The sequence below is a fragment of the Coregonus clupeaformis genome, chromosome 14 (assembly GCF_020615455.1).
Source record: "Coregonus clupeaformis isolate EN_2021a chromosome 14, ASM2061545v1, whole genome shotgun sequence".
In the NCBI taxonomy this organism is placed as follows: domain Eukaryota; kingdom Metazoa; phylum Chordata; class Actinopteri; order Salmoniformes; family Salmonidae; genus Coregonus; species Coregonus clupeaformis.
This window is the reverse complement of record NC_059205.1, coordinates 13,808,962-13,834,778: the sequence shown is the minus strand read 5'-3', so window position 1 is coordinate 13,834,778 and position 25,817 is coordinate 13,808,962. Positions and strand designations below refer to the sequence as shown.

General features: G+C 47.1%; 1 pseudogene; it reads left to right on the top strand.

Annotated features, from left to right (window-relative positions):
- The first annotated feature begins 377 nt into the window (after positions 1-377).
- LOC121581338 lies at positions 378-25,511 on the top strand (annotated as a pseudogene).
- The last annotated feature ends 306 nt before the right edge of the window (positions 25,512-25,817 follow it).

The window sequence follows — 25,817 nt, the reverse complement described above, 5'->3', positions numbered from 1 at the left end:
TTTTTATCTTGACTACATTCGAAACTCTCATTGCCCCCATTCAAAAACTCCTCACTTGGCGGTGTGCCAAGTTATTTTCATGTCGACAGATTTTGACGAGTAAACCAACTCTCGCTCTGCCTCTTCCTCTCTGGTAGAAAGGAGATGAGGGCTGCCACAGTTTGCCAGTGGCCGATCACTTCAATAAGAGTTTTGTGTGGGGAGGTGAACAGAGAGAGAGAGCTGAAGGTTTTCCCCCTCAACGGGAGGAGAACAGCTTTGAGTTTGGGGGTCGTTTTTCTGTGTGTGGCCACTGCTCATGCTCTCAAAATGTTGTCGCCCGGAGAAGACACGTTTCCGAGGTGAGAAGGACGTTCATGAGATGGAGTTACATCGGGATGCCACCGGCCCGCAAGCAAAGTTGGGAGAAGAGGAATATTGGGACAGGGACACAGAAGGGTAGATTTCTGAGGAATGGAGGGGAAAAAGAGGAAGAAGAGGTTGAAGAGAATGAGGAAAGCAGAGGTTGGATTAGAATTGAGGAAGATGGCAATAAAAATGGAGATGGGGTGTCGAAGAAGAGTGGTGTCAAGTGTAAACAGAGTAAGCCGTGTGCCAGACCGAGATCTGGAGGTGAAATGGAAGTGAATGAGGGCAAGTTAAGTGAGGTGGAAGGTGTGGAGAAGAGCTCGGAACCCGAGCCTGGCATCAAAGAAGAATCTGGTCAAGTAGGAGCTAAATTTTTTGAGAAAGTGGATCCTTGACTTTTGGCGGATCCATTTGTGGTGTCTAGGGTGGATGGGAAAGGAGTTGGGTAAAGTTGAATCATACGTTTTTTTTCTCTCTCGCATATGTATATATATATATAGTTGAAGTCGGAAGTTTACATACACATAGGTTGGAGTCATTAAAACTTGTTTTTCAACCACTCCACACATTTCTTGTTAACAAACTATAGTTTTGGCAAGTCGGTTAGGACATCAACTTTGAGAATGACACAGGTAATTTTCCAACAATTGTTTACAGACAGATTATTTCACTTATAATTCACTGTATCACAATTCCAGTGGGTCAGAAGTGTACATACACTAAGTTGACTGTGCCTTTAAACAGCTTGGAAAATTCCAGAAAATGATGTCATGGCTTTAGAAGCTTCTGATGGGCTAATTGACATCATTTGAGTCAATTGGAGGTGTACCTGTGGATGTATTTCAAGGCCTACCTTCAAACTCAATGCCTCTTTGCTTGACATCATAGGAAAATCAAAAGAAATCAGCCAAGACCTCAGAAAAATAATTGTAGACCTCCACAAGTCTGGTTCATCATTGGGAGCAATTTCCAAACGCCTGAAGGTACCACGTTCATCTGTACAAACAACAGTATGCAAGTATAAACACCATGGGACCACACAGTCATCATACCGCTCAGGAAGGAGACGCATTCTGTCTCCTAGAGATGAACGTACTTTGGTGCGAAAAGTGCAAATCAATCCCAGAACAACAGCAAAGGACCTTGTGAAGATGCTGGAGGAAACAGGTACAAAAGTATCTATATCCACAGTAAAACAAGTCCTATATATCGACATAACCTGAAAGGCCGCTCAGCAAGGAAGAAGCCACTGCTCCAAAATCGCCATAAAAAAGCCAGACTACAGTTTGCAACTGCACATCGACCATTGTTAAGTTTGGAGGAAAAAGGGGGTTGCTTGCAAGCCAAAGAACACCATCCCAACCGTGAAGGACGGGGGTGGCAGCATCATGCTGTGGGGGTGCTTTGCTGCAGGAGGGACTGGTGCACTTCACAAAATAGATGGCATCATGAGGAAGGAAAATTATGTGGATATATTGAAGCAACATCTCAAGACATCAGTCAGGAAGTTAAAGATTGGTCGCAAATGGGTCTTCCAAATGGAGAGTGACCCCAAGCATACTTCCAAAGTTGTGGCAAAATGGCTTAAGGACAACAAAGTCAAGGTATTGGAGTGGCCATCACAAAGCCCTGACCTCAATCCTATAGAAAAGTTGTGGGCAGAACTGAAAAAGCGTGTGCAAGCAAGGAGGCCTACAAACCTGACTCAGTTACAGCAGCTCTGTCAGGAGGATTTGGCCAAAATTCACCCAACTTATTGTGGGAAGCTTTTAGAAGGCTGCCCGAAACGTTTGACCAAAGTTAAACAATTTAAAGGCAATGCTTCCATATACTAATTGAGTGTATGTAAACTTCTGACCCACTGGGAATGTGATGAAAGAAATAAAATCTGAAATATATATTTCTCTCTACTATTATTCTGACATTTCACATTCTTAAAATAAAGTGGTGATGCTAACTGACCTAAGACAGGGAATCTTTACTAGGATTAAATGTCAGGAATGTGAGAAAAAAATTAGTTTAAATGTATTTGGCTAAGGTGTATGTAAACGTCTGACTTCAACTGTATATATATATATATATATATATATATATATATATATATATATATATATATATATATATACATTGAGGGAAGAAAGTATTTGATCCCCTGCTGATTTTGTACGTTTGCCCACTGACAAAGAAATCAGTCTATAATTTTAATGGTAGGTTTATTTGAACAGTGAGAGACAGAATAACAACAAAAAAATCCAGAAAAACGCATGTCAAAAATGTTATAAATTGATTTGCATTTTAATGAGGGAAATAAGTATTTGACCCCCTCTCAATCAGAAAGATTTCTGGCTCCCAGGTGTCTTTTATACAGGTAACGAGCTGAGATTAGGAGAACACTCTTAAAGGGAGTGCTCCTAATCTCAGCTTGTTACCTCTATAAAATACACCTGTCCAAATAAGCAATCAATCAGATTCCAAACTCTCCACCATGGCCAAGACCAAAGAGCTAGGATGTCAGGGACAAGATTGTAGACCTACACAAGGCTGGAATGGGCTACAAGACTATCGCCAAGCAGCTTGGTGAGAAGGTGACAACAGTTGGTGCGATTATTCGCAAATGGAAGAAACACAAAAGAACTGTCAATCTCCCTCGGCCTGGGCTCCATGCAAGATCTCACCTTGTGGAGTTGCAATGATAATGAGAACGGTGAGGAATCAGCCCAGAACTACACTGGAGGATCTTGTCAATGATCTCAAGGCAGCTGGGACCATAGTCACCAAGAAAACAATTGGTAACACACTATGCTGTGAAGGACTGAAATCCTGCAGCGCCCGCAAGGTCCCCCTGCTCAAGAAAGCACATATACTGGGCCGTCTGAAGTTTGCCAATGAACATCTGAATGATTCAGAGGAGAACTGGGTGAAAGTGTTGTGGTCAGATGAGACCAAAATCGAGCTCTTTGGCATCAACTCAACCCGCCGTGTTTGGAGGAGGAGGAATGCTGCCTATGACTGCAAGAACACCATCCCCACCGTCAAACATGGAGGTGGAAACATTATGCTTTGGGGGTGTTTTTCTGCTAAGGGGACAGGACAAATTCACCGCATCAAAGGGACGATGGACGGGCCATGTACCGTCAAATCTTGGGTGAGAACCTCCTTCCCTCAGCCAGGGCATTGAAAATGGGTCGTGGATGGGTATTCCAGCATGACAATGACCCAAAACACACGGCCAAGGCAACAAATGAGTGGCTCAAGAAGAAGCACATTAAGGTCCTGGAGTGGCCTAGCCAGTCTCCAGACCTTAATCCCATTGAAAATCTGTGGAGGGAGCTGAAGGTTCGAGTTGCCAAACGTCCGCCTTGAAACCTTAATGACTTGGAGAAGATCTGCAAAGAGGAGTGGGACAAAATCCCTCCTGAGATGTGTGCAAACCTGGTTGTCCAACTACAAGAAACGTCTGACCTCTGTGATTGCCAACAAGGGTTTTGTCACCAAGTACTAAGTCATGTTTTGCAGAGGGGTCAAATACTTATTTCCCTCATTAAAATGCAAATAATTTATAACATTTTTGACATGCGTTTTTCTGGATTTGTTTGTTGTTATTCTGTCTCTCACTGTTCAAATAAACCTACCATTAAAATTATAGACTGATCATTTCTTTGTCTGTGGGCAAACGTACAAAATCAGCAGGGGATTAAATACTTTTTTCCCTCACTGTATATATACATATACACATACATATACACATACATACATATATGTACATATACAGTGCCTTGCAAAAATATTCATCCCCCTTGGCGTTTTTCCTATTTTGTTCCGTTACATCCTGTCATTTAAATTGATTTCTATTTGGATTTCATGTAATGGACGTACACAAAATAGTCCAAATTGGTGAAGTGAAATGAAAAAAATTACTTGTTTCAAAAAATTCAAAAAAATAAATAACGGAAAAGTGGTGCGTGCATATGTATTCACCCCCTTTAATACGAAGCCCCTAAATAAGATCTGGTGCAACCAATTACCTTCAGAAGTCACATAATTAGTTAAATAAAGTCTACCTGTGTGCAATCTAAGTGTCACATGATCTGTCACATGATTATATACACCTGTTCTGAAAGGCCCCAGAGTCTGCAACACCACTAAGCAAGGGGCACCACCAAGCAAGCAGTACCATGAAGACCAAGGAGCTCTTCAAACAGGTCAGGGACAAAGTTGTGGAGATGTACAGATCAGGGTTGGGTTATAAAAAAATATCAGAAACTTTGAACATCCCATGGAGCACCATTAAATCCGTTATTAGAAAATGGAAAGAATATGGCACCACAACAAACCTACCAAGAGAGGGCCGCCCACCAAAACTCACGGACTAGGCAAGGAGGGCATTAATCAGAGAGGCAACAAAGAGACCAAAGATAACCCTGAAGGAGCTGCAAAGTTCCAAAGCGGAGATTGGAGTATCTGCCCACAGAAACAGTACCCCATCCGGAGAGATGCCGAGATAGCTATAGGAGAGGATGTGGCAGTTTTGGTGAAACAGGCAAGCTGCTGTAAAAGTCCTATGTTTCCTGTAGCGAAGGGTGAAGGATATAGGCTAACAGTTTACCTTAGGGGTGTGACCAATAGAGCTAAAAAAGTAGCACCCATAGTAGCTGACCCTTCCACCATTCTGTCTTCCATCCCACCATCTGCTAACATTTTCTCAGTAATTGATTTGAAGAACGGTTTTTGAACTCACAACATTAGTTTGCGTTCGTATGCAATAACGAGCAGTATTGTTTTCGCCGTTTGCCAACGGGGTATGCTTCTGCCCCTGCCCTGTTTCACAGTGCCGTTAAGAAAGCTCTGGAGAACTGTCAGTTCACGGGAGGTTGCACTATGGTTCAATATGTGGATGATTTGTTATTATGTTCAGATTCTCAGACAGCCCATGAAAAGGATCTTTACATCCTCTTGAGACACATAACAAAAGTTGGTCTGAAGAAGTCCTGTGAAAAGGCACAAATTGCACTCCCAGAGGTAACATACCTGGGACACACTATCTCTCAGTGCAAGAAAACTCTGACGGTTGGCCGAAAAGACGCAATCCAACGACTGCCAATTCCAACAACAATTAGAGGGGTTAAGAAAACACTGGGACTATTCGGTTATGTCCGCAGTTTTATACCGTCATTCTCATTAATGGCTGCACCATTAAATGCTTTAACGGTAGCGGGGAAACAGGGACATGACCCGGTATAGTGGACACCAGAGTGTGAAGAGGCATTTGAAAGATTGAAACAAGCGCTATGCAAAGCCCCAGCACTGGGAATTCCAGATGTAAGCACACTCACTACAGCCGGGAGACGAGGTGTACTTGAAGGTCCATCAACCGGGTACCTTTCAGCCCAGGTGGACCGGACCCCACACTGTCCTACTTGTGACTGACACAGCAGTGACGGTGTCAGGAAGGAAGGCCTGGATCCACGTGTCCCAGGTGAAAGCTGGCACCAACACCTACTGACTTGGGAGAGGCCAAGCAAGATGGAGAGGCTAGAGCAGGTTTTGAAAGAGGAGGTGATGATGGAGAAGAAGGAGTGTAGATCACACTGTAAAAGGGCAATAATGTGGGGCATAGGGACATTTTTAGTTGGGGTAGTGGTTGTGGCGGCTACTATAATCACTACCACTCCAAGGGGAGAAAATCAAAGAACACTTTATGTAGAGTGGATAGCTCGAAACAAAGATACTCGTGTTCATTGGGAGAGGGTAACATCAAAAGTTGCTGAAGCCGTGAGCGTAACTAATCATAAGGGCATGGTGATATGGGTGTCTCCATTAGAGTATAGGTCTAGGGTCCTAGATGTAGAATGTTCTGATAAGGGGATGATTCTCTTACAAACAGGAATTTGGAAAGAACGCAATGGAACAGATAGTTTGAGGAATTAAACCAGATTCTCGTCCCTCTCTCAACTTGGCATTGTGTGCGATAGACTCCAGTTAAAAGAACAGCAGTTACTAACCTTCAAGTTAGTGTGGGCGGAGGACAAAACTTCTGAGAGTTCTACGACACCAGACGTCAAGCCAGGTGAAGCTACAGACACGAAGGAGAGGGGATTATATTGGAGCAAGAGGTTTCACATACCTGTCACTCCGTATTACCCAACACCAATAGGAATGAAATGGTCTGGGAAGATTTTAGATAGTGAGAGACCGAGGACCTGAGGAGAAATAGCTTGTTGGGGCAATCAGACCCTGGACAATATTATGCGACGAGAGTATAATGACCAAATTGTCCTTGTCGTTAAACTGCATGGGGAAAGCGAGGGATATGAGCAGATTAAGGCTTATTTACAGGCTCGGTTAGGCCCTACTTTAGTTCATGAGACAAATATACACCAATGTCTGTGGCAGAGTGGGGGAAGTACAGGACATTCCTATGGAGTATTGGTGTCGGATTTATAAGTCCTCTCAAGGGTATCTCGAAAACCAAGGCCATAGTCTTTACTGGGACAGGAAATATAGGAATAAATGTGACAAAGGTGGAGGGATGCCTCGCCTATAAATTAAGAAATGGGTGATAGACTCATTAGAGAATGATACCACTCCACTGTGTATGGGCCCCGTGTAGCTCAGTTGGTAGAGCATGGCGCTTGCAACGCCAGGGTTGTGGGTTTGATTCCCACGGGGGGCCAGTATGAAAAAAAAAGTATGCACTCACTAACTGTAAGTCGCTCTGGATAAGAGCGTCTGCTAAATGACTAAAATGTAAAATGTAGAGTTATACAGGGAATAGTGCGCAGTGTGGGAAAGACAGTGGTCTATGCAGAGTGGAAGGACTACTATGAGGATAAGCTCAACATGGAGGACTCTAGGAGGGCGATCGTAACCGTCGCTGAAATAGTCTTATCATTTCAGACTTTAATAGCCACATATGGAGAAGGTTTTACTGATGAGGGAACAACAATTGAGAGGGTTGCCACAGACCCATGTATACAAGAAGCTGTATTCCCAGAGAAAAAGCTTGCAGTAGTGGTGGCAGCTCATCTGTTGAAGGGGACGATCAGGAAGCATGTGACCCAGAGATATGTTGAACTGAACACTCTCTCAACCCCACTGCTCTCTCCTCCATATCAAAGGGCAGATAATCAATTGACCTACCTCCCAGAGACCTGGGACCAAGCCACGGTAACAGGAATTTGTTGAGGGATTGCGGAAAAACAACCTTTAGTCCCTAAAACCTATGTCACATATAGGGTTTTCACAGGGGGGTGGGGGATGGGTATGCCGTGGGATGAGAGATGTGATCCAGATCTGAGTAACGGTAATTATTACCCGCCAGTCCCTACTGTAGCACAACAGAAGGAGGCAATAGATAAGCTGGTCAGGAAAACGTTAGGAGAGGACTGGGAAAAGGGTAGAGAATATGTTACAAACTCAATCATAGATCTAACGGTAAAGCCGGTGATGTAAGTCACTGAGAGTGACAGAGTTAAAACGGGAGCAATAATTACTGCTGTTACATTGGGGGTAATAACAAAATAGACTTTTAAGGTTGTGGGAGGTGCTGTAGGAACAGCATGGTATTGGACTATTGATCAAATAAGGTGGATTTTGGAGTAGGCAGCATGGGCAGTGTTGGCAGTTACGGGGGTAGCTCTGGTGGCATTGTTAGGATTCCATACAGTAAAATCTTTGTTGTTGAAATGCATCTATAGTGCGGATCTGCCACAAGAGGAGGTGAAATTGATTCAGGCTACGGCTCGTGTCTTTAGGGTAGCGTTAGGAGGTGAACGCAGTGAGGAGGGCTTGGCTGAAAAACATCTATTGTAATCCTGTAGCCCTTGATGGAAGACTGAGGAAAAGCATTATGGGGATATTTAGAGCCCTACTTCTTGTGGACCTTAGCAGAAGAGCATGTCAGTGGGCATAGTGTCCAGGGGTAGCAGGAGATTGTGTCAGTCGGGTTCCTCAAGCTGTGTTCAGAGATTTACTTTATAAATGTATCTACATAGAAGCTTATGATAATCAATAGAATTTAGGATTGTTTTAACTCATGAGCGTTTTATTATTTTTTCTAGTATTTTCTATTTTCTCTATCTATCAAGTCTGTTTCTATTACACTCTCAGGTCTAGAGAAAACCAAAGAAGAAGGAAGTCTACAGCAGGCAGGTGAAATGATTGTTTAGTGTTTGTATTCTGTTTAGTGAATGATTACTGTGAGTATTAATGGAGTTTAGGCCATGAAACTGTGTGTATGCTAATTTGGAAAGGTTTACCTAATCAGATAAGACGAAATTGCCTCGGATCAGGGAGCAGGGTCAGGCCCAGGACAATGAAGATGGACGGGGTGTGATTCAGACATCTAGCTAACCAAAGAGAGGACCATGGACATTCCACAAGTGAGATAAGGGAAACTCATTGGAGTCATTGTCACGTTCGTCGAGGAGTGAAGGAGACCAAGGCGCAGCGAGTGAAAAGAACATGTTGACTTTATTTACTTAAAGCAACCAAAAACAACAAACCAAAGCGACGAATGTGAAGTCCAATAGTGACAATGACTAAACAGGAACAAAAACCCACCACCCCAAGGTGAACAATGACAGTTTAAATATGGCTCCCAATCAGAGATAACGAGCCGACAGCTGACACTCGTTACCACTGATTGGGAGTCACTCAACCAAACACAGAAACAACCAATAACCACCCAACCAACCCAAACACAACAATACTTAACACACTCTGGCTAAAATACCAAGTCCCGGAACCAGAGCGTGACAGTCATAAAATGTTTAGCTCGGGAGGTGACACCTACAAGAGGGTGGTGACCAAAAGGAGGGAAGAGTATAAGATGTGTTGTGAACTTTCTAAATGTATGCACTCAGCTGACGGCATCCTTGGTAATAAACACTTGAAACTTCTCGAGCTTTTGGTCTCAATTCCTTATTGCAAAGAGGTTGCAATAGCATTTCTCTTTTTAACAATGGTAAATGAAGCATACTCACAGATTTATTTTCAATAATCACAGATTTCTCAATAGTTTAACTATTTGTGACTCGTTTCAGGAAACTAGGCGTATGTTGCGGGTCAATGTAGCTAGCTGGACTATCTTACCCGCATACATCATGGATGGATACGTCACCCTGTCACGGATGCCACGGTTACCCTTAGTTTGAAGATGTAATCCGGAGACAGGTGTTTTCTCCATCTCTTTAGCTATCATACTCTAATTCCACTGATTTCAAAACTCGATCCTCCAGAAAGTGGAGAGCAACACTTATGCCGCTCCACTACACGATACATTTAAAAGAAAGCTGCGTTAGACAGGATTACCTACACATACTGACCAGCTCAAATAGACAGAAGCGTGCTATTTGGCAGACCAATCCAAACTCCACTCTCGGCAATTCCAGCCCACTCATTATCTCAGCCAATCATGGCTAGTGGGAAGGTTGCTGTCTTTTTCTGTGGCTTAACCAACTAGGCTCGTAATTTAACAATTGTATTAGTATTTACAGATGGCATACAAGTTTGTTATTAAGGCACATGAGAGTTCACGTGTTCCAGAAGGCATTTTTGCCAAAAAAACGCATTTTGATTAAAAAAACAAGTTTACGTTCAAATGGCTCTCCTGTGAAGTAGTGACCCGCGACATACGCCTAGTTACCAGAAACGAGTCACAAATAGTTAAACTAGTGAGGAATGTGATTATTGAAAAAATCTGAGTTTGCTTCATTTATTATCATCCTAAATTAAGATACACTGCTCAAAAAAATTAAGGGAACACTAAAATAACACATCCTAGATCTGAATGAATGAAATAATCTTATGAAATACTTTTTTCTTTACATAGTTGAATGTGCTGACAACAAAATCAAACAAAAATTATCAATGGAAATCAAATGTTTCAACCCATGGAGGTCTGGATTTGGAGTCACCCTCAAAATTAAAGTGGAAAACAACACTACAGGCTGATCCAACTTTGATGTAATGTCCTTAAAACAAGTCAAAATGAGGCTCAGTAGTGTGTGTGGCCTCCCTACAATGCCTAGGCATGCTCCTGATGAGGTGGCGGATGGTCTCCTGAGGGATCTCCTCCCAGACCTGGACTAAAGCATCCTCCAACTCCTGGACAGTCTGTGGTGCAACGTGGCGTTGGTGGATGGAGCGAGACATGATGTCCCAGATGTGCTCAATTGGATTCAGGTCTGGGGAACGGGCGGGCCAGTCCATAGCATCAATGCCTTCCTCTTGCAGGAACTGCTGACACACTCCAGCCACATGAGGTCTAGCATTGTCTTGCATTAGGAGGAACCCAGGGCCAACCGCACCAGCATATGGTCTCACAAGGGGTCTGAGGATCTCATCTCGGTACCTAATGGCAGTCAGGCTACCTCTGGCGAGCACATGGAGGGCTGTGCGGCCCCCCAAAGAAATGCCACCCCACACCATGACTGACCCACCGACAAACCGGTCATGCTGGAGGATGTTGCAGGCAGCAGAACGTTCTCCATGGCGTCTCCAGACTCTGTCTGTCACAGTTCCCTCAGCCAGAACCCAGAAGCAGACCAGGACAAGGAGAGTCGAACGAAAGTGAGGGTTTATTCAGATAACAAAAAGGTGCAGAATAATCCAGGGACAGAGCGGGCGGCGTGGTTGAGTAGTTGGGGGTGCAGTCTGGGTCCAGTGATGGCTCGGCAGCCGCCGACCATCAGGCAGAGGTGGGGTGAAGGTTCCGGACGTGTGACTGCAGGTGGAACAAAAACGGAGGTAAGGACACAAAAACTCAACAAAGTACAAAATAACAAAACTCACGCTAGAACGCTCAACTGATACACAGAACACCTACTGTTCATGGCTAACGATCCGGCAGGAACTGGATGTTGGGCCAGAGCCTAAGAAAGGTGCTGATTAGGCCCAGGTGTGCAGATTGCTAACAGGAATCAGGTGCGGAAACCAGAGCGCTCCCGGAGCGTTCCCGAACCCTCGGGAAACTGGAGATTACGACCAGACCCCGACTCAGACAGCCGGGATCGTTACAGTACCCCCCTCCGACGAACGCCACCGGGCGGACTCCCGGAGCGCCAGGATGGAGGCGGTAAAAGTCCCTGATGAGATCCGCATCTAGGACCTGTCGCCGCGGAATCCAACTCCTCTCCTCCGGACCATACCCCTCCCAGTCCACGAGATACTGGAAACCCCGGCCCCGCCGTCTGGCATCCATAATGTCGACGCACCGTGTAGGCAGGACCACCTCCGATCATCCGAGGAGGAGGAGGAGGAGGCGGAGGAGGCAACAGAGGACTGAGGAAGACAGGCTTGAGGCAGGAGACATGAAAGGTGGGATGGACTCTGAGCGTCCTCGGTAGTTTGAGTCGCACTGCCACTGGATTGATCACCTTCTCCACCACAAACGGACCAATAAACTTCGGTAACAACTTCCTAGACTCAGTCCGTAACGGAAGATCCCGTGTGGCCAACCAAACCCTATCTCCGATGGTATAGGTGGGAGCGGGGATCCGGCGACGATTCGCCTGGAGCTGATACCGGTCCGAACCTCTAAGGAGTGCCTTTCTGGCCCGATGCCAGGTCCGGTGGCAACGACGAATATGGGCCTGAACAGAAGGCACTGAGAGCTCCTTCTCCTGAGAAGGGAACAGGGGAGGTTGGTAGCCATACAGGCACTGGAAGGGAGACATCCCAGTGGCCGATGTAGGGAGAGTATTGTGGGCATACTCAACCCAAGGCAACTGAGAGGCCCAGGAGGTGGGGTTGGAAGAGACCAGACAGCGTAGCGTGGATTCCATCTTCTGGTTGGCTCTCTCCGCCTGACCATTGGACTGGGGGTGAAAACCAGATGTGAGACTGACTGTAGCTCCAATGGCCAAACAGAAGGACTTCCAGACAGCAGAGGTAAACTGAGGGCCACGGTCGGAAACGATATCACTGGGCAAACCGTGGACCCTGAAAACCTCCCTAACCAGGATCTCGGACGTCTCCGAGGCAGAGGGAAGCTTGGCAATAGGCACAAAGTGGGCGAACTTGCTGAATCTGTCCACGATAGTCAGAACGACCGTGTTCCCCTCAGAAGCGGGCAACCCCGTGACGAAGTCCAGGGCCAGATGCGACCATGGACGCCGGGGAATAGGAAGGGGATGAAGTAGTCCAGAGCTGGGCCGATTGGTACTCTTATTCTGCGCACACACTGGACAGGCAGCAACAAAACCCCGAGTATCCTCGGCCATGGCAGGCCACCAAAAACGTCTGCGAAGAAACGCCATCGTCCGAGCCACGCCGGGGTGACAAGCCATCTTGCTGGCGTGGGACCATTTGAGGACAGCAGGACGAACCGACTCAGGCACAAACAACCGACCGGGTGGACCGTTACCGGGACCGGGCTGAGTCCGAAGGGCCGCCAGCACCTCCTCCTCAATCTTCCACATCACTGCTCCCACGACGCAGTTCCGGGGAGAATAGTCTCGGTCTTGGACCCACTCTCCTCCGTCTTGGAGAACATCCGGGACAAGGCGTCCGCCTTGCCGTTCTTAGATCCAGGTCGGAACGTCAGGGCAAACTTGAATCGTCCGAAAAACAACGCCCACCTGGCCTGACGGGAGTTGAGACGTTTAGCCGATTGCACGTAAGCAAGATTCTTGTGGTCAGTCCAGACAATAAACGGTTGCTCCGCCCCCTCCAACCAGTGGCGCCACTCCTCCAAGGCAAGTTTCACCGCGAGAAGCTCCCGGTTACCCACATCGTAATTCCTCTCCGCAGGCGAAAGGCGACGAGAGTAGTAGGCGCAGGGATGGAGTTTACTGTCCGTGGAGCATCGCTGCGACAGGATGGCGCCAACTCCCACATCAGACGCGTCCACTTCAACGACGAACTGACGGGCCGTGTCCGGTTGAGAGAGAATCGGTGCGTTGGTGAATCGCCTCTTCAAATCCAGAAACGCTCGATCCGCCTCCGGATTCCACTTGAAGGTCCTGATGCTGGAAGTCAAGGCAGTTAATGGAGCGGCCACACGGCTGTAATCCCGGATGAATCTGCGGTAGAAATTCGCAAACCCCAAAAATCTCTGGAGCTGCAATCTCGTACCGGGCTGGGCCCATTCCAGAACCGCTCTAACCTTCTCCTGGTCCATCCTAATCTCACCCCTGGAGATGATGTACCCGAGAAAGGATGTCGTGTGGGCGTGAAACTCGCACTTCTCGGCCTTCACGAACAGGCGATTCTCCAATAATCGCTGCAGGACCTGCCGGACATGCTGGACGTGGTCGGAAGGTTCCTTCGAGAAGATCAGAATGTCATCCAGGTAAACAAACACGAAGAGACCGATCATATCTCTCAGGACGTCGTTCACCATACTCTGGAATACCGCTGGAGCATTGGTCAGTCCAAACGGCATCACCTGATACTCGAAGTGCCCCATCGGTGTATTGAAACCCGTCAACCACTCGTCCCCCTCTCTGATCCGGACCAGGTGATACGCATTGCGAGGTCTAACTTGGTGAACACCGTAGCACCCTGTAAGGAGTCGAAGGCAGAACTCATCAAGGGCAGGGGATACTTGTTCTTGACCGTGATGTCATTCAACCCCCGATAGTCAATACATGGTCGAAGAGAGCCATCCTTCTTACCCACAAAGAAGAATCCTGCCCCCAGGGGTGATGACGAGGGACGAACGAGACCAGCAGCTAGGGACTCCTTGATGTAGGTCTCCAACGCCTCACGTTCAGGTCGGGAGATACTGTATAACCTTCCCTTGGGGTAGACAGCTCCAGGGACCAGGTTGATGGCACAATCATATGGTCGGTGGGGGAGGGAGTGACAGAGCCTTCTGCTTACTGAAAACTTCCCCAAATCGTGATATGTCTCGGGAACCAGGGACAAATCTGGAGGTTTAGCCTCAATCACCTGACTGGGAACCGAATGGGGGCAGGCAGTCTTGAGACAGTTAGCATGACAATCCAGGCTCCAACTCGTTACCTTGCCCGTCACCCAATCGAACGTGGGATTGTGTTCCTTCAGCCAGGGGTATCCAAGGACCAGAGGAACATGGGAAGACGGCAGAATGAAAAAATGAAATCATCTCAGAATGATTCCCTGACAACCGCATCTTAACCGGTTCAGTCCTCATCGTGATACGTGCCAGACTACTGCCGTTCAGAGTGGTCGCTTCAATGGCTTCCGGCAATTGCTCCTTGGAAAGCCCCAGCTGTTCCACCAACTCGGCATCAAGAAAGCTTCCATCGGCACCTGAATCGATAAAAGCGTTAAGCGCTAAGCTCTGATTCCTGTTCACAAGGGTAGCCGGGAAGCGGGGTCTGACAGAGGTACTGAGAGGTTGAAACTGGCTCGCTAAAAGTCCTCCCAACTTTAGCGAGCCGGGCAGTTTGACGACCGCCGGGAACAGGTGGAGATGTAACGTCCGAGCGACCACAGTAGAGGCAGCAGTTGGTCTTACGTCTATGTTGACGCTCCTCCTTGGTTAACCCGTGCCGCCCCACTTGCATGGGTTCAGAATCGGGAGAGAGGTCCTCTCCACTAATCCTTAGTGGTGGAGAATGATCGACGTGTTCTGGTCCACCACCCGACCCGACTGGGAACTGAGAAGCTGATCGATTGGACGGACCCCATTGCTTCTCCCTCCTTCGCTCTCGGACTCGATTATCCACCCGAATAGACAAGGCTACCAAGCTGTCCAGGTCACTAGGCTCCGGATAGGAGATCAACTCATCCTTGAGCTGCTCCGACAGGCCCTGGTAAAAGGCCGCTTGCAAAGACTCCTCGTTCCACCCACTCTCCACAGCCAACGTCTTGAACTCGATCACGAAGTCGGCCACGCTGCGAGTTCCTTGGTGAAGAGAAAACAGACGCCTAGCTGCGTCCCTCCCTCGGACGGAATGGTCGAAGAGCTTCCTCATCTCGGCCGTGAACCCCTGGTATGAAGCCATGCAGGGATCCTGTCGTTCCCAAACGGCTGAAGCCCACTCCAGCGCTCGACCACGCAGCAACTCAATCAAAAAGGCTATCCTAGCCTTGTCAGTGGCATAAGAGTAGGGCTGTAGATCGAACACTAATCCACACTGCATAAGGAAGGAACGGCATCTTCCCAGCTCCCCCTCATATTTCTCCGGCGTGGGAACCTTGGGCTCACGGAGGGACACAACTTCAGAAGCGGCAGGCGAGATGGGTGAACCCGGTAGTGGGTCCTCCACCGGACACTGGCGTTGGTTCTGGACCTCCGTCAGGCCGGTAGAAAGGTTCCGAACTGACAACGCGATCTCCTGTAGTACCATGCTATGATGGCCCAACATCTTCTCCTGCTGGGTAATGGCATGGCGAACAGAGTCCAGGTCCGCTGGGTTCATATTTGGCCGGATCGTTCTGTCACAGTTCCCTCAGCCAGAACCCAGAAGCAGACCAGGACAAGGAGAGTCGAACGAAAGTGAGGGTTTATTCAGATAACAAAAAGGTGCAGAATAATCCAGGGACAGAGCGGGCGGCGTGGTTGAGTAGTTGGGGGTGCAGTCTGGGTCCAGTGATGGCTCGGCAGCCGCCGACCATCAGGCAGAGGTGGGGTGAAGGTTCCGGACGTGTGACTGCAGGTGGAACAAAAACGGAGGTAAGGACACAAAAACTCAACAACGTACAAAATAACAAAACTCACGCTAGAACGCTCAACTGATACACAGAACACCTACTGTTCATGGCTAACGATCCGGCAGGAACTGGATGTTGGGCCAGAGCCTAAGAAAGGTGCTGATTAGGCCCAGGTGTGCAGATTGCTAACAGGAATCAGGTGCGGAAACCAGAGCGCTCCCCGGAGCGTTCCCGAACCCTCGGGAAACTGGAGATTACGACCAGACCCCGACTCAGACAGCCGGGATCGTTACACTGTCACGTCTGTCACATGTGCTCAGTGTGAACCTGCTTTCATCTGTGAAGAGCACAGGGCGCCAGTGGCGAATTTGCCAATCTTGGTGTTCTCTGGCAAATGCCAAACGTCCTGCACGGTGTTGGGCTGTAAGCACAACCCCCACCTGTGGACGTCGGGCCCTCATACCACCCTCATGGAGTCTGTTTCTGACCGTTTGAGCAGACACATGCACATTTGTGGCCTGCTGGAGGTCATTTTGCAGGGCTCTGGCAGTGCTCCTCCTGCTCCTCCTTGCACAAAGGCAGAGGTAGCAGTCCTGCTGCTGGGTTGTTGCCATCCTATGGCCTCCTCCACATCTCCTGATGTACTGGCCTGTCTCCTGGTAGCGCCTCCATGCTCTGGACACTACGCTGACAGACACAGCAAACCTTCTTGCCACAGCTCGCATTGATGGATGTGCCATCCTGGATGAGCTGCACTACCTGAGCCACTTGTGTGGGTTGTAGACTTCGTCTCATGCTACCACTAGAGTGAAAGCACCGCCAGCATTCAAAAGTGACCAAAACATCAGCCAGGAAGCATAGGAACTGAGAAGTGGTCTGTGGTCACCACCTGCAAAACCAGTCCTTTATTGGGGGTGTCTTGCTAATTGCCTATAATTTCCACCTGTTGTCTATTCCATTTGCATGTGAAATGTATTGTCAATCAGTATTGCTTCCTAAGTGGACAGTTTGATTTCACAGAAGTGTGATTGACTTGGAGTTACATTGTGTTGTTTAAGTGTTCCCTTAATTTTTTTGAGCAGTGTATTTAATGATTTTCCTATATCTCATTAATTTATATTACGCTACTCTCCATGATGTGGACAGTAAGTGTTACTATATATGTATATATATATATATATATATATATATATATATATATATATATATATATATACAGTGGGGAGAACAAGTATTTGATACACTGCCGATTTTGCAGGTTTTCCTACTTACAAAGCATGTAGAGGTCTGTCATTTTTATCATAGGTACACTTCAACTGTGAGAGATGGAATCTAAAACAAAAATCCAGAAAATCACATTGTATGATTTTTAAGTAATTAATTTGCATTTTATTGCATGACATAAGTATTTGATACATCAGAAAAGCAGAACTTAATATTTGGGACAGAGACCTTTGTTTGCAATTACAGAGATCATACGTTTCCTGTAGGTCTTGACCAGGTTTGCACACACTGCAGCAGGGATTTTGGCCCACTCCTCCATACAGACCTTCTCCAGATCCTTCAGGTTTCGGGGCTGTCGTTGGGCAATTCGGACTTTCAGCTCCCTCCAAAAATGTTCTATTGGGTTCAGGTCTGGAGACTGGCTAGGCCACTCTAGTACCGTGAGATTAGTTGCCCTGGCTGTGTGTTTCGGTTCGTTGTCATGCTGGAAGACCCAGCAACGACCCATCTTCAATGCTCTTACTGAGGGAAGGAGGTTGTTGGCCAAGATCTCGCGATACATGGCCCCATCCATCCTCCCCTCAATACGGTGCAGTCGTCCTGTCCCCTTTGCAGAAAAGCATCCCCAAAGAATGATGTTTCCACCTCCATGCTTCACGGTTGGGATGGTGTTCTTGGGGTTGTACTCATCCTTCTTCTTCCTCCAAACACGGCGAGTGGAGTTTAGACCAAAAAGCTCTATTTTTGTCTCATCAGACCACATGACCTTCTCCCATTCCTCCTTTAGATCATCCAGATGGTCATTGGCAAACTTCAGACGGGCCTGGACATGCGCTGGCTTGAGCAGGGGGACCTTGCGTGCGCTGCAGGATTTTAATCCATGACGGCGTAGTGTGTTACTAATGGTTTTCTTTGAGACTGTGGTCCCAGCTCTCTTCAGGTCATTGACCAGGTCCTGCCGTGTAGTTCTGGGCTGATCCCTCACCTTCCTCATGATCATTGATGCCCCACGAGGTGAGATCTTGCATGGAGCCCCAGACCGAGGGTGATTGACCGTCATCTTGAACTTCTTCCATTTTCTAATAATTGCGCCAACAGTTGTTGCCTTCTCACCAAGCTGCTTGCCTATTGTCCTGTAGCCCATCCCAGCCTTGTGCAGGTCTACAATTGTATCCCTGATGTCCTTACACAGCTCTCTGGTCTTGGCCATTGTGGAGAGGTTGGAGTCTGTTTGATTGAGTGTGTGGACAGGTGTCTTTTATACAGGTAACGAGTTCAAACAGGTGCAGTTCATCCAGGTAATGAGTGGAGAACAGGAGGGCTTCTTAAAGAAAAACTAACAGGTCTGTGATAGCCGGAATTCTTACTGGTTGGTAGGTGATCAAATACTTATGTCATGCAATAAAATGAAAATTAATTACTTAAAAATCATACAATGTGATTTTCTGGATTTTTGTTTTAGATTTTCTGGATTTGTTTAGGATTTTTAATGAATTTATTTGCAAATTATGGTGGAAAATAAGTATTTGGTCACCTACAAACAAGCAAGATTTCTGGCTCTCACAGACCTGTAATTTATTCTTTAAGAGGCTCCTCTGTCCTCCACTCGTTACCTGTATTAATGGCACCTGTTTGAACATGTTATCAGTATTAAAGACACCTGTCCACAACCTCAAACAGTCACACTCCAAACTCCACTATGGCCAAGACCAAAGAGCTGTCAAAGGACACCAGAAACAAAATTGTAGTCCTGCACCAGGCTGGGAAGACTGAATCTGCAATAGATAAGCAGCTTGGTTTGAAGAAATCAACTGTGGGAGCAATTATTAGGAAATGGAAGACATACAAGACCACTGATAATCTCCCTCGATCCGGGGCTCTACGCAAGATCTCACCCCGTGGGGTCAAAATGATCACAACGGTGAGCAAAAATCCCAGAACCACACGGGGGGACCTAGTGAATGACCTGCAGAGAGCTGGGACCAAAGTAACAAAGCCTACCATCAGTAACACACTACGCCGCCAGGGACTCAAATCCTGCAGTGCCAGACGTGTCCCCCTGCTTAAGCCAGTACATGTCCAGGCCCGTCTGAAGTTTGCTAGAGTGCATTTGGATGATCCAGAAGAGGATTGGGAGAATGTCATATGGTCAGATGAAACCAAAATAGAACTTTTTTGGTAAAAACTCAACTCATCGTGTTTGGAGGACAAAGAATGCTGAGTTGCATCCAAAGAACACCATACCTACTGTGAAGCATGGGGGTGGAAACATCATGCTTTGGGGCTGTTTTTCTGCAAAGGGACCAGGACGACTGATCCGTGTAAAGGAAAGAATGAATGGGGCCATGTATCGTGAGATTTTGAGTGAAAACCTCCTTCCATCATTAAGGGCATTGAAGATGAAATGTGGCTGGGTCTTTCAGCATGACAATGATCCCAAACACACCGCCCGGGCAACGAAGGAGTGGCTTCGTAAGAAGCATTTCAAGGTCCTGGAGTGGCCTAGCCAGTCTCCAGATCTCAACCCCATAGAAAATCTTTGGAGGGAGTTGAAAGTCCGTGTTGCCCAGCGACAGCCCCAAAACATCACTGCTCTAGAGGAGATCTGCATGGACGAATGGGCCAAAATACCAGCAACAGTTTGTGAAAACCTTGTGAAGACTTACAGAAAAAGTTTGACCTGTGTCATAGCCAACAAAGGGTATATAACAAAGTATTGAGAAACTTTTGTTATTGACCAAATACTTATTTTCCACCATAATTTGCAAATAAATTCATTAAAAATCCTACAATGTGATTTTCTGGAAAAAAAAATCTCATTTTGTCTGTTATAGTTGACGTGTACCTATGATGAAAATTACAGGCCTCTCTCATCTTTTTAAGTGTGTCACGCCCTGGCTCTGGGGACACTTGTATGTTGAGCCAGGGTGTGCATTTCATTTGTTTATCGAGTATGGGTATTTCTATGTTGGCCTGAGTGGCTCCCAATCAGAGGCAACGAGTGTCAGCTGTCGTTGGTTGTCTCTGATTGGGAGCCATATTTAAACTGTCTGTTTCCCATTTGTGTTTGTGGGATCTTGTTTCAAGTCGGTTTATGTTAGACCGTGAACTGTCACGTATCGTTTGTTGTTTTGATCGTGTCTCTATTAAAGAGTATGTTTGCCTGCAACGCTGCGCCTTGGTCCTCATCTCTGGTCGACGACCGTGACAGAAGATCCCACCACAACTGGACCAAGCAGCGAGTCGAGGAGCCATCGCCAGGGAAATCCCTAGCAGATCTCCGTGGCAGCCTCGACTGGGTCAAGCCGAGTGAAGAGCAGAGAGAGTGGACTTGGGAACAATGGAGGAAGAGCTTCGACTGGGTCAAGCCAATTGAGGAGCTGAATAGCGGGAGTTGGAGGCAGAAGAGCGAGAGTTGGGCGAGAACTATAGAGGCCTGGCCCACGGGGAAGAGAGACCCCCAGAAAATTTTTAGGGGGGGTTTAACGCCGTGGACGACGGGGCAGCAGGAGGCCGCCAGGTTACGGGAGTCACTGGTCACCAGGGGGAAGGAGGATGTAGAGGCACGGCGAGAGGTACTGGCGTGTGTTGCCAGTCCGGTCCGGCCTGTTCCTGATCCCCACGTAGGGCCAGTGGTGTGTGTTCCCAGTACGGTCCGGCCTGTTCCTGCCACTCGCACCAAGTCAGTGGTGCGCTTCGTCAGCCCGGCACGGCCCGTTCCTGCTCCCCGCACCAAGTCAGTGGTGCGTTTCGTCAGCCCGGCGCGGCCCGTTCCTGCTCCCCGCACCAAGTCAGTGGTGCGCGTCGTCAGCCCGGTCCGGCCCATTCCTGCTCCCCGCACCAAGTCAGTGGTGCGCTGCGTCAGCCCGGTCCGGCCCGCTCCTGCTCCCCGCACCAAGTCAGTGGTGCGTTTCGTCAGCCCGGCGCGGCCCGTTCCTGCTCCCCGCACCAAGTCAGTGGTGCGTTTCGTCAGCCCAGCTTGGCCCGTTCCTGCTCCCCGCACCAAGTCAGTGGTGCGCTTGGTCAGCCCGGTCCGGCCCGCTCCTGCTCCCCGCACCAAGTCAGTGGTGCGTTTCGTCAGCCCGGCGCGTCCGCTCCTGCTCCCCACACCAAGCCAGTGGTGTGCGTCGTCAGTCCGGCACGGCCCGTGCCTGTTCCACCGGTGGCTGGTCCGGCACCGGTCAGATGCTTCACGCCGGAGCTAGAGCAATCCGCTCCACCAGTGTGCAGTCCAGCTCCGGCCAGCGGGGCCAGACCCGGACCAGGGGTACTTTGGGGGGGTTGGAGAGGAGCGGGATCAGGCCCGAGCCGGATCCGCCGCCTAAGCGGAGTGCCCACCCGGTCCCTCCCTTGTGGTGTTTGGTGGGCGCGGTCGGAGTCCGTGCCTTTAGGGGGGGGTACTGTCACGCCCTGGCTCTGGGGACACTTATATGTTGAGCCAGGGTGTGCATTTCATTTGTTTATCGAGTATGGGTATTTCTATGTTGGCCTGAGTGGCTCCCAATCAGAGGCAACGAGTGTCAGCTGTCGTTGGTTGTCTCTGATTGGGAGCCATATTTAAACTGTCTGTTTCCCATTTGTGTTTGTGGGATCTTGTTTCAAGTCTGTTTATGTTAGACCGTGAACTGTCACGTATCGTTTGTTGTTTTGATCGTGTCTCTATTAAAGAGTATGTTTGCCTGCAACGCTGCGCCTTGGTCCTCATCTCTGGTCGACGACCGTGACAAAGTGGGAGAACTTGCACAATTGGTAGCTGACTAAATACTTTTTTTCCCCACTGTATCACACTTGCGTAAAAAAAAAGTCTAAAATAATGAACTTTGACTCATAGTAAAGCATTCATGGAAAATTTACTTGGGTTTGGCAAGTCCTTTGCCCTTCTCTGTCTCCTAATAACATTACTGGGGTGGCCCCTTGATTCTGAAGCGCTATGGCTATGAAGATGTTGTGTACGGATTGTAGAAGTGTTATACTTGACTCTTCTGCATTAAAATCCTTATTGGTTATACATAAAAGACCATGTAGTATTGGTATTTTTATTAGGATCCCCGTTAGCCTTTGCAAAAGCAGCAGCTACTCTTTCTGGAGTCCAGTGAACATTATAATACAATCATAATAATAAGTGTACATGTTTTTTTCTGTAGGATTCCAGTTTTGAAGAGCCACAGACCGTCCAGGGGCACAGACAGGGCTGCAGAAAGAATTGGACAGGAAGACCTTGAAAGGCTGCCCGACTGCAAGAAGAGAGGCTGGCCGAGAGGAAGGTTAGTAAAAGTCTTTCACCTGTGGTACTGTTTACCTGTTTGACAACATTTATAATTCTATCATACAACATTTGGCTGCATTGTGTAATTTCATCTTGCAAGAGCTGTCCTTTGAAGAAAGGGAAGAGGTGCTGGAGCTGGCTGCTTCCCATCTACCTGGAGTGATTTTTGACATGATTGAGTACCGGAGAGCTATCCCAGGGTCTCTGGACAACCTTGCTGGTGCACTTGCATGAATTGCAGGGAGACACCTGCACCTTACAACACACAACTGCTGCCATTTCGCTACTGCAATATTCCATTTATTACCAAGAATGTTTACATAACAGGTTAACACTTTCCACGACTACACTATACTTTATTCTTCATTTGGATCCCTCAATTTGGGGATATCTTTGTAAGTCGTTTTGTGTGACTTTTACCATGGTCTGGGTGATAGTACTTTATCAGAATGTTTCCCTTACACTGTGCTTTTGTTATTCTGATGAAGGTTACAGAGAATACCTTGTATTCTTGTTTATCTCCCTTATAAAACTATTTGACCTGATCTGTGTAATCGGACTGACTTGTTTTGTACTGTATTTACACCAGGGTAGTCCATCTGTCCTCCTGGATATCTACCCACCTGTAGGTCTGCTAATTTGAAGTGTAAACCGTCAAGAGCATGGATCTCCAGGAAAAAAAACAGTTTAGTAAATCATTCTAAAACCATTCCAAAAGTACAATGATGACCACAGCATGGTGGTGGCAGCATCATGCTGTGTGGATATTTTTCAGCAGCAAGGACTGGGAGACTAGTCAGGATCGAGGGAACGATGAACGGAACAAAGTACAGTGAGATCCTTGATGAAAACCTGCTCCAGAGCACTCAAGACCTTAGACTGGGGCGAAGGTTCACCTTCCAACAGGACAACGACACTAAGCACACAGCCAAGACAACGCAGGAGTGGCTTCGGGACTAATCTCTGAATGTCCTTGAGTGGCCCAACCAGAGCCCGGACTTGAACCCAATCGAACATCTCTGGAGAGACCTAGAAATAGCTGTGCAGCGACACTCCCCATCCAACCTGACAGAGCTTGAGAGGATCTGTAGAGAAGAATGGTAGAAACTCCCCAAATACAGGTGTGCCAAGCTTGTAGCGTCATACCCAAGAAGACTCGAGGCTGTATCTCTGCCAAAGGTGCTTCAACAAAGTACTGAGTAAAGCATCTGAATACGTGATTTTTCAGTTTATTTTATTTTTAATTCATTTGAAAAATTTCTAAACCTGTTTTTGCTTTGTCATTATGGTGTATTGTGTGTAGATTGATGAAGGGCAACAATTGAATCCATTTTAGAATAAGGCTGTAATGTAACAACACGTGGAAAAAGTGAAAGGGTCTGAATACTTTCCGAATGCACTGTATATCTTACCTTTTCAGCAGAAAGAAAATCTAATTCTGGGTCGGTTTTGAATCCCTTCAACTCCCTTCGTTTTCTCCACTGTTTGAGCGCAAATCCAAGGTTTACTCTCGTCTTGGCCCGGGCTATCGCTTTCCCTTTTTGCCTGTCTGCTCTCCAAATTTCTCAGTTTCTTTAGCTTAGATTGAGGAGTAGTTGCTGCTGGGTCAGGTCGTTTGCCCCTCGCGTCTGCCATGTCTGTCAGCTAGCAATCTCCGCTAGCCATTAGCCAAGTGTTGGGCATGGGCTCAACTAACTAGCTATCACACCGCCTCCTCACTAACAAAAAACACGTCTCTCATTGTGCGCGCCACAAAATCTGGCGGGAAAGTCTGACTCGACTGGGGAAAATGAATACCAGTGAATACAGTGATTCTCAGGCAGGCTAGGGGCGCACTATTGTTACTGTTGCATCACATTGGATGACCACTAGCGACCTATTGGAGATTTTTAACATTTAAGAAAATACCAAAGGTTACATATTGCAGCTTTAAGTTTTAGGAATTTAAATTGACCTTTCAACATTCATTTCCAATGGTATTGTACTTAATCTGCTGAATGAGTCCAAAAACGTGCTGCAATTGATTTATTTTGATGATATACTAGAAATCACTAGATCGGGTTTGCCCTGCCTAGTTAGTTTAGCTAGTGTAAAGCTTCGGCAGCAATTTTTCAACTAACCTTTCTTTACATGGCGATAGTTTTACTTCCTCAACTTGGAAGTTATCGGTGTATTCTAATCTCCCATTGCTAGTTGCAAATGCAAATTTTCCGTTATTAAATAAAATAAATGTTTGCACCATTAGATTATCCAACAATGTGTATGCTTCCATATTGTCCATTTCAGATATTTTCTCATTGCTCAAGACCGGTGAGTGTCATTCAAAGCGACGCTTGATTTCTGAGTCGCGCTCATGATGTGCATCACTTTGGGGTGAGACCCACCTGTCTCGAGCAATGAGAGAAGCAATAGACAATATGGCGGCGTAGACATAGACAGGATTACCTCATGGAGCAAAAATTGCTGCAGAGGCATTACACTCGCTAAGCTGTAATGGGTATGGAGCATTCACATATCACGTTAGAATTATGTAGCCACTAGCTACATGGTCCTGTCCAGGGCTAACGTTACCTAAGTATACATTACATACTGGCCTGCACTTTGTTAATGAGAATTTGTAACCTTCAAAAAGTGGATAAAACTCTCACTCTAGTAGAAACAAACCGTCAGCTAGTAAGGCCACCAATCTCAAGTCAAGTGCAGCTGGCCCTCCCTAACTAACCTCGAATCCCATTTGTCATCATTCCACAGTTCCAACATTGCGTCATCGTGGCAGTGGACTCTCGGGCCACAGCTGGCGCCTACATCGCCTCCCAGACAGTGAAGAAGGTGATAGAGATCAACCCCTTCTTGATGGGCACCATGGCTGGAGGTTGCAGCTGACTGCAGCTTCTGTGAGCGCTTGCTGGCCCGCCAGTGTTGCGTCTACGAGCTCCGCAACAAGGAGCGCATCTCTGTGGCACCCGCCTCCAAGCTTCTGGCTAACATGATGTACCAGTACAAAGGCATGGGCCTCAGCATGGGAAACATGGTGTGTGGCTGGGACAAGAGAGGGCCAGGTAAATACACTACCAGTAAAAAAAATTGACACCTACTCATTCAAGGGTTTTTCTTTATTATTACTATTTTTTACAATGTAGACTAATAGTGAAGACATCAAAACTATGAAATAACACATATGGAACCATGTAGTAACCAAAAAAGTGTTAAACAAATCTAAATATATTTTATATTTGAGATTCTTCAAATAGCCACCCTTTGCCTTGATGACAGCTTTGCACACTCTTGGCATTCTCTCAACCAGATTCATGAGTTAGTCACCTGGAATGCATTTCAATTAACAGCTGTGTCTTCTTAAAAGTTAATTTGTGGAATTTCTGTCCTTCTTAATGTG